Genomic DNA, 15,361 nt, shown 5'->3' with positions numbered 1-15,361 from the left:
GTAACAAGCTTTAGCTGAGGACTGATCTCTGATGATGATGATGTTTGGTTTGTGGGGCGCTCAACTGCGTGGTTATCAGCGCCCGTACAATTACCCAATCTTTGCTCAGTCCAATTTCGCCACTTTCCTGGATGATGATGAAATGATGAGGACAACACAAACACCCAGTCATCTCGAGGCAGGTGAAAATCCCTGACCCCGCCGGGAATCGAACCCGGGACCCCGTGCTCGGGAAGCGAGAACGCTACCGCGAGACCACGAGCGGCGGACAGGGACTGATCTCTGCAACCCACCACGGCGCCCAATATAGAAAACCATCTAGTTAGCTCCGTAAATATATTTCGACACAATGTGAAAAATGTGGAAATCGCGGAAATGTTGTAATATGCTGTAACAATGTGTGTATAACGTGTTATGCTGCGGCAACAGAGACTCAGCTTAAGGCCTCAAAGCGAGTTAACAATGCTACCGATATCGCTGATCAACCGATCACTTCATCGCACGATTTCACACTTGTTGAACAAAATTTAAACTCAGAAATTTGCTGCTGTAACAAGAGAGCCAGAAAAGGTGTTATTTGCTTTGAATGTAAGACTGTTATTCGCTATAATTTTGTTGGTTCAGACCCAAAGCATAAGATTTGGCTTTGCAGGAAATATGGGGACAAGACGTTACATTTGATTCTTAGCGGAAAGGACTGCACAGGCGCAATTATTCCAGTGTTAATACAGGAGATATCAATCTTAAAACAAGAACTACAAAAGCATGAAACTGAGAGTGGGTTGAATACAAGCAAGTGCACTAAGTGAACCCTACCTCAAGAAAACGGTGAAGTTATTGCAGCAACACGTGAAACCAGTTCGGTGAAGTTTTGTAAAAAGTGTCGAAAACTAGCAAAGACGTGTATGACGTGTACAAACTGCAGCTAAATGTTCCACTGTCAGTGTGGAAGACAATATAGACTATGCTCGGCAATGGAAGTGTGAATATCCGGAAGTCATGTAAATAATTGGTCTGCTCATCGTCGAGTGGTGAAGAAAAACTTTACCGGTAGCTAATAAGTGCTCCACAGAGATTCCTTCGCAAAAAAAAAAAAAGTTGCGATGTCCTGAGTGAAATATTACCACAAATTCCAGATGATGTGACAGAAAAACAAGTCTCGGCAGATTATCTTCATAAAAACGGTGACCGGTTGCCCGCTAATACAGAATCTCAGAAAAAGTACTATGCTTCATCCGTTTCTCTAGTCCTCGACGCACAATTTCAGTGTCTCCAAAAACCAATACTAAAGAGGAAACTAACAATTCTCGCAACAACCACGGCCGTTGCCTGTCGTCTCGCCCAAGTGAAGAATCTACTATTAATGCAACAGCATTTGTTAAACCAGGTGCTTCGCTTACTCAGGTTTGTAAACTCACAAACTTGTCAGAATTCAGTAAGTTCACTTTTAAGGACTTTATTGTGTTGTCTGGCGGCTAAATCTATGTCTATGAAAGTTCAAAATGTCGTACATCTGTTGCTTCGATGTATTTTGGAAATTTGAATAACAGAAAACATTTTCCTGCAATATTCTTGAGCTGTTCTTCGGTGGGTGGAGGCATTGTTTAAGGGCCAACCCTAACACAATAGCTGAACACGAGTCATAAAGTGTCATGCTAACAGTATGTTTTGGAAGTCTAAATTCAAATGCTAGATATTTAAAAGTGGCCCCTGTTGCCAAAAACCTGAAAGAGAAGAGAACAAAACGTTTTGGCATCAAATAATTTAAATACACTACTGCCGATTAAAATTGCTACACCAAGAAGAAAAGCAGATGATAAACGGATATTCATTGGACAAATATACTAGAACTGACATGTGATTACATTTTCACGCAATTTGGGTGCATAGATCCTGAGAAATCACTACCCAGAACACCCACCTCTAGCCGTAATAACGGCCTTGATACGCCTGGGCATTGAGTCAAACAAAGCTTGGATGGCGTGTACGGGTACAGCTGCCCATGCAACTTCAACACGATACCACAGTTCATCAAGAGTAGTGACTGGCGTGTTGTGACGAGCCAGTTGCTCGGCCACCATTGACCAAATGTTTTCAATTGGTGAGAGATCTGGAGAATGTGCAGGCCAGGGCAACAGTCGAACATTTTCTGTATCCAGAAAGGCCCGTACAGGACCTGCAACATGCGGTAGTGCATTATCCTGCTGAAATGTAGGGTTTCGCAGGGATCGAATGAAGGGTAGAGCCACACATCTAAAATGTAACGTCCACTGTTCAAAGTGCCGTCAATGCGAACAAGAGGTGACCGAGACGTGTAAACAATGGCACCCCATACCATCACGCCGGGTGATACGCCAGTACGGCGATGACGAATACACGCTTCCAATGTGCGTTCACCGCGATGTCGCCATACACGGATGCGACCATCATGATGCTGTAAACACAACATGGATTCATCCGAAAAAATGACATTTTGCCATTCGTGCACCCAGGTTCGTCGCTGAGTACACCATCGCAGGCGCTCCTGTCTGTGATGCAGCATCATTTGTAACCGCAGCCATGATCTCCGAGCTGATAGTCCATGTTGCTGCAAACGTCGTCGAACTGTTCGTGCAGATGGTTGTTGTCTTGAAAACGTCCCCATCTGTTGACTCAGGGATCGAGACGTGGCTGCACGATCCGTTACAGCCATGGGGATAAGATGCCTGTCATCTCGACTGCTAGTGATACGAGGCCGTTGGGATCCAGCACGGCGTTCCGTATTACCCTCCTGAACCCACCGACTCCATATTCTGCTAACAGTCACTGGATCTCGAGTGTCGTAGGACCGTTGCTATTCACAATATACATAAATGACCTTTTGGATAACATCGGATGTTCACTGAGGCTTTTTGCGGATGATGGTGTAGTATATCGAGAGGTTGTAACAATGGAAAATTGTACTGAAATGCAGGAGGATCTGCAACGAATTGACGCATGGTGCAGGGAATGGCAATTGAATCTCAATGTAGACAAGTGTAATGTGCTGCGAATAAACAGAAACAAAGATCCTTTATCATTTAGCTACAATATAGGAGGTCAGCAACTGGAAGCAGTTAATTCCATAAATTATCTGGGAGTAGGCATTAGGAGTGATTTAAAATGGAATGACCATATAAAGTTGAGCGTCGGTAAAGCAGATGCCTGACTGAGATTCATTGGAAGAATCCTAAGGAAATGCAGTCCGAAAACAAAGGAAGTAGGTTACAGTACACTTGTTCGCCCACTGCTTGAATATATCTCACCAGTGAGGGATCCGTACCAGATAGGGTTGATAGAAGAGATAGAGAAGATCCAACGGAGAGCAGCGCGTTTCGTTACAGGATCATATAGTAATCGCGAAAGCGTTACGGAGATGATATATAAACTCCAGTGGAAGACTCTGCAGGAGAGACGCTCAGTAGCTCGGTACGGGCTTTTGTTGAAGTTTCGAGAACATACCTGCACCGAGGAATCAAACAGTATATTGCTCCCTCCTACGTATATCTCGCGAAGAGACCATGAGGATAAAATCAGAGAGATTAGAACCCACACAGAGGCATACCGACAATCCTTCTTTCCACGAACAATAAGAGACTGGAATAGAAGGGAGAACCGATAGAGGTACTCAAAGTACCCTCCGCCACACACCATCAGGTGGCTTGCGGAGTATGGATGTAGTTGTAGACAGAAAATTTAAACAAATATCTGAACTTCAAATCAGTAAACGGATCGAAGTGAGCTGTTCAGACACTCCGTGACCATAAGGGCACTGAAACGGAGGATGACAGAGAAAAGGTCGAAATATTAAACGTTGTTTTTCCCAGAACTGTTACACAGAGGAAGGTCGTATTGCAGTTTCTCTTCTAAATCGTCGCACAAACGACGAAATGACAGGTATCGAAGTAGGTGACCAAGGGACAGAAAAGCAACCCAGCTCGCTCTGTTCGTCGACGAGACCCAGAAAGCAGTAGATACAGGCGTTCAGGTAGATGGCATATTCCTTGATATCCAGTAGGCGTTCAGCGCATTTATGCACAGCCACCTAAAGAACAGTATACGAGCGTATGGAATATCAGACTGACTGTGTGACTGGATTGAAGTGTATCTAGCAAACAGAACACAGCATGCCGTTCTGTGCGGAGAGAAGTCTCCAGACGTTTAAGCAATTTCAGGTGTACCTCGAGGAAGTGTTATAGGACCATTACTTTTCACAATATATATAAATGACATAGTAAGCAACGTCGGAAGTTCCATGAGGCTTTTCACGGAAGATGCTGTTGTATACAGAGTCGCAACGCTAGAAAATTGTAGAGAAATGCAGAAAGACATGCAGAGGATAGAAGTTTGGTGCAGGGAGTGGCAATTGATCCCTCAACATAAACGAATGCAAAGTATTACGAAAACGTAGAAAGACTCATTATTGTATGATTACATGATTTCCGAACAATCACCGGAAACAGTTACTTGCGTAAAATATCTAGGAGTACTTGTATGGAGCGATCTGAAGTGACCGACCACATAAAATTAATCTCCGGTAAGACAGATGCCAGACTGAGATTCATTGGAAGAATCCTCATGGAAGGTAGTCCATCAACAAAGGAGGCAGCTTACAAAACACTCGTTAGACCAATATTTGAATTTTGCTCGTCGATATGGGATCCGTATCAGAGAGGATTGATAAAGGAAATACAAAAGATCCAAAGAAGAGCAGCGCATTTCGTTCCAGGTTCATTTACTAAGCGCAGAAAGTCGCGAGGTGATCAACCAACTCCAGTGGCAAACGCTGCAATAGAGGTGTTCTACATCACGCTGTGGTTTGCTGTCAGAGTGTACGTTCCCAGAACAGTCAAATTATATGTTACTTCAGTCTATGCACATCTCGCCAAAAGATGATGAAGATAAAATTGCAGAGGTTCGAGCCCACACGGAGGTTTACTAGCAATTGTTCTTCCTGTGACCCATGCGCGACTGAATCAATAAAAGGAAGGAAGTGACACTGAATCACAAAGTACCCTCCGCCGCACACCACAAGCCTGCGGCGGAGTGTAGATGTAGATGCACTTGTAAATGTACAGAAAAGTATCGTCCTTGAAAGACTGCAAGAGAATGCAGAACGATTCACAAATTATTAGAGGCTAAGGTTTTATTATGGACTACCGCTTCATTTTTAAACCATAAATTCCAAAATTGTAATTGAAATTTGCTGAAAACCTCAAAAAATAATCTTTATAGTGTTATAAAAAAGCAAAACACACACTTTTTAGTTTAAATCAATATGCAACTTCAATATGAAAACATTTTTACAAAATTGACAAATTGTGAAAAAATGAAAATGTGGTGGTAATATAGGCTACCTTATAAAAACAAAAAAGTCGATATTATTTTGTGTAAATTTTTGTAGAGTAATTAGAAAATAACAAACCTTTTATACTAGGACATGTTTATCATAAATTGTTCATTTAGGGTCGGCAAAAAACACAAAAATAATGTTATGTTTCGGAGCTAGCACACTAATTCTCCTTTATTTGCTTTGAAATACAACCCCTCACAAAAAAGGCAGGTAACATCTTTATCTCCTGGCTTTTCAACACCAATACATAGATCTAACTGACTCCTCAGAGTCTGTCTTTCCGTCCTCTTGAGCTCTCGCATGATGGTTGTAGGTCGATGATCAATTTTTGCTTCACTGATGGCGTTTTGCATTTTCTTCCTTGTTTCAAAAACTGGCTCTGAGCACTATGCGACTTAACTTCTGAGGTCATCAGTCGCCTAGAACTTAGAACTAATTAAACCTAACTAACCTAAGGACATCACACACATCCATGCCCGAGGCAGGATTCGAACCTGCGACAGTAGCGGTCGCTCGGATCCAGACTGTAGCGCCTAGAACCGCAAGGCCACTCCGGCCGGCTCCTTGTTTCATTCTTTTGTCAAAATCTAGCCCACATTTCATGTTCTTCGTATTCTCTGTTATAGCATCAATTTCTATCTTCCTATATCCACTTCTTTTTCCTCTTTTATTTTCATTTTCCTTTTTTTATCAGCTTCCTTTTCTTAATGCTATTTTTAGCTTCTTCCAAATATACACTCCTGGAAATTGAAATAAGAACACCGTGAATTCATTGTCCCAGGAAGGGGAAACTTTATTGACACATTCCTGGGGTCAGATACATCACATGATCACACTGACAGAACCACAGGCACATAGACACAGGCAACAGAGCATGCACAATGTCGGCACTAGTACAGTGTATATCCACCTTTCGCAGCAATGCAGGCTGCTATTCTTCCATGGAGACGATCGTAGAGATGCTGGATGTAGTCCTGTGGAACGGCTTGCCATGCCATTTCCACCTGGCGCCTCAGTTGGACCAGCGTTCGTGCTGGACGTGCAGACCGCGTGAGACGACGCTTCATCCAGTCCCAAACATGCTCAATGGGGGACAGATCCGGAGATCTTGCTGGCCAGGGTAGTTGACTTACACCTTCTAGAGCACGTTGGGTGGCACGAGATACATGCGGACGTGCATTGTCCTGTTGGAACAGCAAGTTCCCTTGCCGGTCTAGGAATGGTAGAACGATGGGTTCGATGACGGTTTGGATGTACCGTGCACTATTCAGTGTCCCCTCGACGATCACCAGTGGCGTACGGCCAGTGTAGGAGATCGCTCCCCACACCATGATGCCGGGTGTTGGCCCTGTGTGCCTCGGTCGTATGCAGTCCCGATTGTGGCGCTCACCTGCACGGCGCCAAACACGCATACGACCATCATTGGCACCAAGGCAGAAGCGACTCTCATCGCTGAAGACGACACGTCTCCATTCGTCCCTCCATTCACGCCTGTCGCGACACCACTGGAGGCGGGCTGCACGATGTCGGGGCGTGAGCGGAAGACGGCCTAACGGTGTGCGGGACCGTAGCCCAGCTTCATGGAGACGGTTGCGAATGGTCCTCGCCGATATCCCAGGAGCAACAGTGTCCCTAATTTGCTGGGAAGTGGCGGTGCGGTCCCCTACGGCACTGCGTAGGATCCTACGGTCTTGGCGTGCATCCGTGCGTCGCTGCGGTCCGGTCCCAGGTCGACGGGCACGTGCACCTTCCGCCGACCACTGGCGACAACATCGATGTACTGTGGAGACCTCACGCCCCACGTGTTGAGCAATTCGGCGGTACGTCCACCCGGCCTCCCGCATGCCCACTATACGCCCTCGCTCAAAGTCCGTCAACTGCACATACGGTTCACGTCCACGCTGTCGCGGCATGCTACCAGTGTTAAAGACTGCGATGGAGCTCCGTATGCCACGGCAAACTGGCTGACACTGACGGCGGCGGTGCACAAATGCTGCGCAGCTAGCGCCATTCGACGGCCAACACCGCGGTTCCTGGTGTGTCCGCTGTGCCGTGCGTGTGATCATTGCTTGTACAGCCCTCTCGCAGTGTCCGGAGCAAGTATGGTGGGTCTGAAACACCGGTGTCAATGTGTTCTTTTTTCCATTTCCAGGAGTGTATTTTGTAGGGTAACGCCGTAATTACAGCTGCCTTTCCTGGGTTAGATCCTTCGTTTGTTGTTTTTTCCTTGTTTTTTTTTTTTTTTTTTTTTTTGGAACAAGCAAAATTTCCTTGGCTGATGTCTTAATGTTTCCTATTTGAAAGTGGAACGCACTTCTATGGTCAGCTTCTACTAGTTCTTTGGCACTTGGTGTGTGGTGGCTCTGGTCGCTGGCGTGAGACTTGTGTGGACCAGTATGGGGCTAGTGTGTTTCTGGGGCGAGCCTTCTGTGTTATCAGGCTGGTTTTCTTGAGGCAGCAAGGCTGGTTTTGTTTTAGAACGAATCCTTCCTTTACGTGTCCAGAGGGTGTTAACATCCAACTCTTCCAAAGTCGACATCTGTGAAAACAATTCGATTGCAAGGGAAAAATCCCACATACTTCAAACCCATGCACAGCTATTTGACCACTCTGTCACCTTAGGTATGCTTTTCCAAACAGTTCAGCTATCTTATAATGATCAAGTGGTTTATCATTATGGAACATCCATTGCCTAATATTCTCACTGTAGTGAAACTTGAGAGGGGACATGAATGGCTGCATTTTGTGTGAGGTTTGGGGCGGTAGACTTACAATTGTGACATGGTTCCTTCTTGCCATGTCTACGGCATTAATATTCTTGGTATGTGTGTTATGCCCATCCAACATATGAATTGGGCTTTCTCTCGTAGGCTTGACATAGTTGATAAAGTGAACCAACGATTCTGTAAACAAACACCCTTGTATCCAACCAGATGGGTGGCATCGTCCTATGGAGCCCGGCGGAGCACCTTTCATCAAAAGGTCAGACATATTTTTCTTGGTAAAAATTAGCATTGGCAGAACAAAGTCCCACCAGCGCTCATGCAACAGACAATTGTAACCTGGGACCCCCTTTCGACAGCAGTCAAAGTGCCAACCTGCCACTTACCATTGAGATCCACAACTTTAGACACTTTACTCTAAACGACGGATAAACCCGTCGTCTCAGCCACATTGAAAATGCAGTCAGGAGCATACTCCTTTATTTGGCATTCATCTGCAAGAATATTAAAAAAATGTGTCTACTACATGTAACTTCCTGGCAGATTAAGACTGTGTGCCGGACCGAGACTCGCACTCGGGACCTTTGCCTTTCGCGGGCAAGTGCTCTACCAACTGAGCTACCCAAGCACGACTCACACCCCGTCCTCACAGCTTTAATTCTGCCAGTACCTCGTCTCCTACCTTCCAAACTTTACAGAAGCACTCCTGCGAACCTTGCAGAACTAGCACTCCTGGAAGAAAGGGTACGAATTTTTAAGGGTTCAAACAATTTGATGACTGTTTCTACCGCTGTAAATGGTGATAACCAGCGGGTTTTCGAGTGACATATTACATTTATATACCAGTATTCATCCCCTACCAAACTGTTTCTACCGCTGGAAATAGTGATAACCAGCGGGTTTTCGAGTGACATATTACATTCATATACCGGTATTCATCCCCTACACAATCATAAAAGTCCCTAAGCGTCTCTGTTCTAATAGCGCATGTAACACTATTCCCTAATAACGGAACCTTTAGTCCTGTCACGGGGAAAAGTCACATACAACACTAACGTGCCGTAAAACACGCCAATGTTACCTTCTGAGAGGATTTCTAAGTTTGACTGCGTGAGTGTCTAATGGATAAGGGTATCGGACAGTAATTTCGAATTTGGTGAAATAACAGAAAAACGAAATGGACTTTAACCCTGGAAGGTAAAGAAAGTGGTAAAATCACAAATGAATAAAAAAATAACGGTCGCCAGCCCAATTAGGCACATTAATTTGGAAATATCTATTGGAGAAAATTGAATATTAGTTAATGAAGTTAATTTTGTCGAGATTTCCCTTTGAATAGCAAATGGGGTACAAACTGACACCGTGCACTCTGTACTGTGTGTAGCAGTAGTTACCAATAACACACCCACCAGTAAACTATGGGGAGCAACTTTGCACCAAGCTCATACTGACAGCCACACTCAAGCGCATTACTTAATCAAATATTAAAATGTCACTGCATGAAGTGCAGAACTAAATTTGGACATGAGGGGCTTCTATCTTGATTGACATTAAAAAGATGAATAACAGCATAACGACGCTGTTTAATCTCCTCTAAAAATAGCGGTTTTCCTATGTAACAGTAATAATTCAATTTTTTCTTAGTAGTTGGAGGCTATGATGGGAACCCATAAACTAGTATAGTTACGCTAGTCAAAGCTCTTTGATTATTAAAACAGTCAAGAGTAGACTTGGCCACTGTTTCTATGTTTCGATACAGTGTATCGATACGTGGAACTGTTTCAGTGTTTCGGAACGGCTGTGGTTCACTGTTTCGAAACAGTGGTGTTTCATTCCGCCCCTGTCTCGGATATCCGGACCAGATTCGATCTCGAGCCAGACATAGAAACTGTATCGTTGTTTCAAAATAAGGCTGTTTCAGTCCACCTGTGCTTGAAACGGACTGATTGTATCGAAACAGTGATGTTTCATTCCGCTCTGTGTCGGACGAGATTCGGGCTCGGCACAGGTACTGAAACACAACATACCACTTCGTGAAACACTTTCAAGAGTGTCGAAATCGTTTTGACAAGCAATAGCATGAAGCTTAAGATATCCGAAAATAAAGCTTCGTTTCTAGATGACTGTCCTATTCCGAAATGGCGTAACATTTGCTTTATAAACATTAACCAAACAATAAAACAACGCATACTATTCACATTCAAAATAATAATATGTGAAAAACATTCAGTTAAATACACTCTTTTTTAATAACATACGTTTCTCTGTTCAAGTACAGTAATCATATTAAGAAACGCAAGTAAGCCTAGAACATTTTGAATAAAAAAAAGGCGTAGAGTGACAGTTATTATACATATACATAAATTTAATGTAGGTATAATTGCAAGCAATATGTTTGACGTATCACTGATAGTGTAATGGTGAACGGGAAGGGCTGGGAAGCATGGTGAATTTATAGTAACGGTTTGAAACACCTTGAAAGACAAAATTTTTTTTTCTGTTATATTTTGTTATTTATTCGAATTATTTGGCGTTATTTGTGAGTCTATAGTCACTGTGCCTATTATCCACAATTATCCCCCTTGTGTGCATGGAAATTATCAGGATGGGTATATTACCCATACTAACGGAATATGGGAATCCCAGTACCATATAACCGAGCGAGGTGGCGCAGTGGTTAACACACTGGACTCGCGTTCGGGAGGACGACGGTTCAATCCCGTCTCCGGCCATCCTGATTTAGGTTTTCCGTGATTTCCCTAAATCGCTTCAGGCAAATGCCGGGATGGTTCCTTTGAAAGGGCACGGCCGATTTCCTTCCCCATCCTTCCCTTACCCGAGCTTGCGCTCCGTCTCTAATGACCTCGTTGTCGACGGGACGTTAAACACTAATCTCCTCCTCCTCCTCCCAGTACCATATCCGTTGTTTCTGCAGTTCGCTCCCACCTCCAGTTCCGTTCGTGGTGGTTATTCTGTCTTCAGCTATGGCTGCAGTCCTCAGCCAATTGAAAAGTATGAAAGTCACACGACACGAAAGCAGCGCATTTGCTGCATGAAATACGAAACTGCCAAGACGCCCAAGTGATAGTTTCATACTTTCTGCGATATGAGTAGCGCTCTCGCACCTCATTTGTGTTTATATGGACATACCTATACAGTAGACATTCAAGATGATAAAATGTCTAGGTTTATTAGATTACAAAACACAAACTGTTTCACTGTTTCGAAACAGCGTATCGAAACATTACATTGTACTGTTTCATTTGTTTCGAAACAGTTACGTGTTTCAGTTTGCCCATCTCTAGTCAAGAGTAACTCTAAAAGGTAATCATTCACTTCACGTGGAGTAGTTCATAAATTACTTTGCAAGACAATAAAATATAACACTGGGCTTAATTAACTTCAAAAAAGGAACCTTTCATGATATTTGCACAATCTTCCACTGTAATCCTACAAAACTATAGTTCATAATAAACTAAGGATACTTTAGCGAAAGCCTATTCAACTTCACTTTTGTAATTTTAACTTTAACTTTTACTACCCTTTTTACTTTAGACAAAAAAAATCACTTTCAAACACACGAATACAAGAATTTATGTTTTATGTGATTGTTATTGAAACAACACACAAATTAACTGGCCCATGCCCATACGCATTACTCAACTGAAACTATGAAGTTTGTGGAGCAGTGGCGAGGATTGGTGGCAGGCGCAATGGCTGCTAACTGTACTCGTGGCTCTTGATGTGCAAGTGCTCTATAAATTCTCCTCAACATATTAGAGCCATTCTATTATGCTGTGAATACCAAATAATAGCCAGATCCACATCCGAGGCAAATCCCTTCTCATGCAGCTTCAAATTGCCTCTCTTAGCACCGTCGATGTCTACCGTGCTAGGGCTAGCCACATACTGCGTGTCGTTCCCACAAAGGAGCCGTTCCGTTCGATTCCGTTCGACCGCCAAACCCATCTTTTACATCGCGCCATGCCACTTCTGTTGCAGAGGGACTTCCCTACAGCGTTTACATGTTACAAATACAAGCGCTCTAAGCATGAACCTGTTTTTAACGAACATATTTTCATAGTCATATTCATATTATAATAATTTAGAATTTCAACATATTATTTTGCTTTTTCATATGCGAATCACAAAACTTTAATTTTCTTGCCGTAAATCAAGGTGTTTAAACAACACAGAATACACACTTCATAAATTGCAAATAACAGTTATATAAAATAAACCTACTCCTAGTCGATATAAGTTGTGCAGGACAACGTTCTCACGCTCCGTTGTTAGCTGCAACAGACAAAAAATTTTCTTTGTTGGTGCTGTACATTTTACCGATTTTGATCGTGATAAACTTACGCTGCGGTTTTCTTCTTCGGCACATCAGTGTAGAAATGTGCACAGAATCAGCTAAGTGAAAAATCCGGGAAATACGCACGTTGGTTCGTATACAAAAGCCGACATAGGAATTTTCTCCTGTGTGAGACCGCGTGCACAAGATCGTGTGTCGATTTAGAGCTCTAGATTCGCGTGTTTTACAGTTCGCATCGCTTCTTCTGCATAATCTTTCACTGAATGTGTCAAAAAATGTTTGTATTTAGAAATATTGTGAAATTTTGAACATTCGTGAGAGCTACGATAAACTAGTACTGTTTCGTCAATTGGAGGCTTAAACTAAATTTTACTGCCGGCCGGAGTGGCCGAGCGGTTCTAGGCTCTACAGTCTGGAGCTGCGCGACCGCTACGGTCGCAGGTTCGAATCCTGCCTCGGGCATAGATGTGCTTAGGTTAGTTAGGTTTAAGCAGTTCTAAGTTCTAGGGAACTGATGACCTCAGAAGTTAGGTCCCATAGTGCTCAGAGCCATTTGAACCATTTTTGAATTAAATTGTACTCTTCTTAAAAATTTTGAGGACAGTAGGCTTATCCTCGTTCAGAACAAACTTTAATTTCGTTGTACAATTACGTGGGAAATAGGTTAGTTTCAGACTTTTTCGGACGCTTACAAACTTATATTTTCGTAAGTTAGCAGCATGAGTGTTTTGGATACGTAATTTAAGTCGTAGCAAATCAGCGTTTGTAGTTCACTGTTCAGCCGAAGTATATGACACCCATGAATTTCATTGTGTATCAACGCAAATATACGTGCGTTTTTTAGAAGTTTCGGGAGCTATCATTCTCTTTGCATAATCTACAAACAATTTGTAACAAATCGGAGTTTGTGATTTAGTTACTGTAGCAGATTTTCTAACTAACACGTTGTATTACATCTAAGAGGAGTAGCCCTACATACGAGGGTGAGTCAAATGAAAACCTTAAATATTTTTTTAAAATATTATTTATTGAGCAGAAGTGTCCGCCTCCGTAGCGTAGCGGTAGCGTTACCGCCTACCACGCAGGAGGCCCGGGTTCGATTCCCGGCAGGGGACTGTGTATTGTGTGTCCCTCATCGTCATTTTCGTCATCATTGACTTGCAAGTCGCCGATGTGGCGTCACCTAAAAAGGACAAAGCTGTATCACTTTTCAACACAATCTCCGAAAAAAATTCTTTTGGTAGTCCGCGCAACCACTCATGCACCACGTGGCGTACCTCTTCATCAGAACGGAACTTCTTTCCTCCCATTGCGTCTTTGAGTGGTCCAAACATATGGAAATCACTTGGGGCAAGGTCTGGTGAGTATAGCGGATGAGAAAGACACTCAAAATGCAGGTCTGTGATTGTTGCAACTGTTGTACGGACAGTGTGGGGCCTTGCATTGTCATGTTGTAAAAGGACACCTGCTGACAGCAATCCACGTCCCTTTTATTTGATTGCAGGCCACTGATGATTTTTTAGGAGATCTGTGTATAATGCACTAGTGACAGTGGTGCCTCTAGGCATGTAATGCACCAGAATGACGCCTTTTTCGTCCCAAAAGAGAGTCAGCATAACCTTCCCTGCTGATGGTTCTGTTCGAAACTTCTTTGGTTTTGGTGATGAGGAATGGCGCCATTCCTTGTTCGCTCTCTGCGTTTCCGGTTGGTGGAAGTGAACCCAGGTTTCGTCCCCAGTAACGATTCTTGCAAGGAAGTTATCACCTTCTCGTTCAAAGCGCCGAAGAAGTTCAGCCGGCCGGGGTGGCCGAGCGGTTCTAGGCGCTACAGTCTGGAACCGCGCGACCGCTACGGTCGCAGGTTCGAATCCTGCCTCGGGCATGGATGTGTGTGATGTCCTTAGGTTAGTTAGGTTTAAGTACTTCTAAGTTCTAGGGGACTGATGACCTTAGAAGTTAAGTCCCATAGTGCTCAGAGCCATTTTTTGAGCCGAAGAAGTTCTTCACGAGCATCAACACGTCGTTCTCTCATTTCAAGAGTCAGCTGCCGTGGCACTCATCTTGCAGACACTTTGTGAAACTGGAGCACATCATGCACAATGTGGTGTGGTGACCCATGACTAATCTGTAAACATGCTGCAATGTCGTTCAGTGTCACTTGGCGGTTTTCCTTCACTATGGCTTCAACTTCTGCAGTGTTCTGTGGAGTCACAACTCATTATGCCTGACCTGGACGAGGAGCATCTTCCACTGAAGTCACACCATTTGCGAACTTCCTACTCCATTCGTAGACTTGCTGCTGTGGCAAACATGTATCACTGTACTGAACCTTCATTCGTCGATGAATTTGAATAGGTTTCACACCTTCACTACGCAAAAACCGAATAACAGAACGCTGTTCTTCCCTGGTGCAAGTCGCAAGTGAGGCGGCCATCTTTATACTGATACTGCGACGGTATGTGTGCATCTGCACTGTGCTGACACCTACAGGCCATTCTGCACGCTGTATGTAGCACGCTTACCAACTTACAGGATAACGGCCCGAAATTTCGACTTGTTATTACAACTTTAAGATTTTCATTTCACTCACCCTCGTATTATCTGCACTATCGTAAATTAACACTGTTTTCAAGTTTGCTAATAATTATAATTAACATCAGAACGGTTTAGGAACTAGTAATTTTTACCATAGTTTTTTGTGTTGCCGCCGGCCGGTGTGGCCGAGCGGTTCTAGGCGCTTCAGTCTGGCACCGCGCGACCGCTACGGTCGCAGGTTCGAATCCTGCCTCGGGCATGGATATGTGTGATGTCCTTAGGTTAGTTAGGTTTAAGTAGTTCTAAATTCTGGGGGACTGATGACCTCAGATGTTAAGTCCCTTAGTGCTCACAGCCATTTTTTGTGTTACCTTAATAGAAATCTCGTTTTGTAAATGTGCTTCACTTCTTACA

At 43.6% G+C, this 15,361-nt stretch overlaps 1 non-coding gene across 1 annotated transcript; it reads left to right on the top strand.

Annotated features, from left to right (window-relative positions):
- The first annotated feature begins 13,456 nt into the window (after positions 1–13,456).
- Trnag-acc (transfer RNA glycine (anticodon ACC)) lies at positions 13,457–13,528 on the top strand. Its single transcript has one exon. It is a non-coding gene; the product is annotated as a tRNA-Gly (tRNA).
- The last annotated feature ends 1,833 nt before the right edge of the window (positions 13,529–15,361 follow it).

The sequence above is a fragment of the Schistocerca cancellata genome, chromosome 2 (assembly GCF_023864275.1).
Source record: "Schistocerca cancellata isolate TAMUIC-IGC-003103 chromosome 2, iqSchCanc2.1, whole genome shotgun sequence".
NCBI classification, from domain to species: domain Eukaryota; kingdom Metazoa; phylum Arthropoda; class Insecta; order Orthoptera; family Acrididae; genus Schistocerca; species Schistocerca cancellata.
Note: the sequence above shows the minus strand (reverse complement) of the source record. Positions and strands in the feature narration are given on the sequence as shown.